Source organism: Phocoena sinus, chromosome 9 (assembly GCF_008692025.1).
Source record: "Phocoena sinus isolate mPhoSin1 chromosome 9, mPhoSin1.pri, whole genome shotgun sequence".
Taxonomy (NCBI): domain Eukaryota; kingdom Metazoa; phylum Chordata; class Mammalia; order Artiodactyla; family Phocoenidae; genus Phocoena; species Phocoena sinus.
Window position 1 is genome coordinate 55,561,851 of NC_045771.1, and position 1,985 is coordinate 55,563,835.

General features: G+C 36.3%; 1 pseudogene; it reads left to right on the plus strand.

Annotated features, from left to right (window-relative positions):
* Positions 1-1,556: 1,556 nt before the first annotated feature.
* On the plus strand, positions 1,557-1,727 carry LOC116759916 (annotated as a pseudogene).
* Positions 1,728-1,985: the final 258 nt, after the last annotated feature.

Here is a 1,985-nt window from a genome sequence, read left to right on the forward strand (position 1 = left end):
TATTTTAATCAGTATGTTGAAGATGTTAAGTAGACACATTCCAATGCCAATTCTATTACTACTTTAATCCTATTGTCCCCAATTCTCCTAGAAATTCCATTGAGATTTGCTTTGATTTATATCAGCATTCTGTATGTCATTATTTCTTGTTTCTCAGACTTAGCTTGAAGCATATTTGAATCACATGGGTTCAATATATTCCATCTACCATTTGTCTTTAGGCCCTAATACCTTGGTTTGCATGTAGCAGGTACTCAAAATAGTTTCTGTTATTATTTTTAATTAATATTTATATTATTAGCTAATCACATTGATTCATCATCTCAGTTGCTCTGTGAGGTGGGTACCAAATTTAAGTCAATATTTTTGGTTGAAGAAACTGAGTCATAAAGAGATTAAATGATTAAGAGATGAAGTACCAAGTCACACTGGGAGTAAGTGGCAACACCATGACTCAAGTTCAGATCTGCCTAACACCAACACCAAGCTATTTTGAGTTGAACTGATGCACATGGTTTGAAAGACCATATGGAAACTACTGTATACAAGCCATGGACAAATATCATTGCAATACAAAGAGATGTGTTATACATTATATAAATGTATGTTTATGAATGTGTATATACAGGGTGATTTGCCTTTCTCACTTCCTGATGATAAAACTTGAAGAATAACTGTTTCTGTGACACATGAACTGCAAATGTATTTTTTTCATTTTGCAGACCCTGGAATGCTCATTTACCTCTCTTCAGCTTGGGAGTTACAATTCATAGCTAGCAAGAGTGAGCTACTGCTGCCTTAGACTCAGTGCTTAAAGAATCTCATAAAAAAATTGAAATTCCTACCTTTATTCAAGCTTGTCAGGAAATCTCCCTATAGCCCTTTGTATTTGAAAATGCATTATAGTTTTTTTAAAGCACGTGGGAAACGGTTTTACATTTTTTCAGTTGCACATAAAATCACTTTATGAGCTGCCAAATGAAAACTGAGAAAGCTCAGTGAATGGGGATGCCTCCTTCAAAATCTCCTATGTGAACTGGAGGTGCCGTGTTCTCTGCTTACATGGCTAATATGGTTACTTTATCTCTTCATTTCACCCCTAACTAGAAATTAGGAATTCTTTAAGACATGCCCATTAGTTAAAGTGAGACATAACCAGTGCTTACTAGCAGAAAGGAGACAATGAATATCCCTCCAAAAGCTATTCTCACACAGGAAGGGTTGAGAACTGAAATGGAGCTGTATTGGAGCCAAGGTTTTTTATGCTATTAAAATTAGTCTGGTATTAATCTAAACTAGACTATTTTAAGTTAAGATGTTTATTGTAATCCCCAGGACACTAAGAAACTAACTCCAAAAATACAGTAAAATAGACAACAATGGCACACTAAAAAATATCTATTTAACACAAAAGAAAGCAGTGACAGATCAACCAAAGAATAAAAAAGATAAGACATAGAAAACAAATAGAAAACGGCAGCTCTAAATCCTACCTTGTCAGTAATTATATTAAATACAAATGGATTAAACATGTCAATTAAAAGCTAGAGGTAGTAAGCTTTGCGCAGTGGCAGTATCGTAGCCAATGAGGTTTATCCGAGGCGCGATTATTGCTAATTGAAAAGCTAGAGATAGGAGTGAAGTAAGTCAGAAAGAGAAAAACAAATACTGTATGCTAACACATATATATGGAATCTAGGGGAAAAAAATGGTTCTGAAGAACCTAGGGGCAGGACAGGAATAAAGATGCAGACATAGAGAATGGACTTGAGGACATGGGGAGTGGGAAGGGTAAGCTGGGACGAAGTGAGAGAGTGGCATGGGCATATATACACTACCAAATGTAAAATAGATAGCTAGTGGGAAGCAGCCTCAAAGCACAGGGAGATCAGCTCGGTGCTTTTTGACCACCTAGAGGGGTGAGATTGGGAGGGAGACGTAAGAGGGAGGAGATATGGGGATATATGTATATGTATAGCTGATTC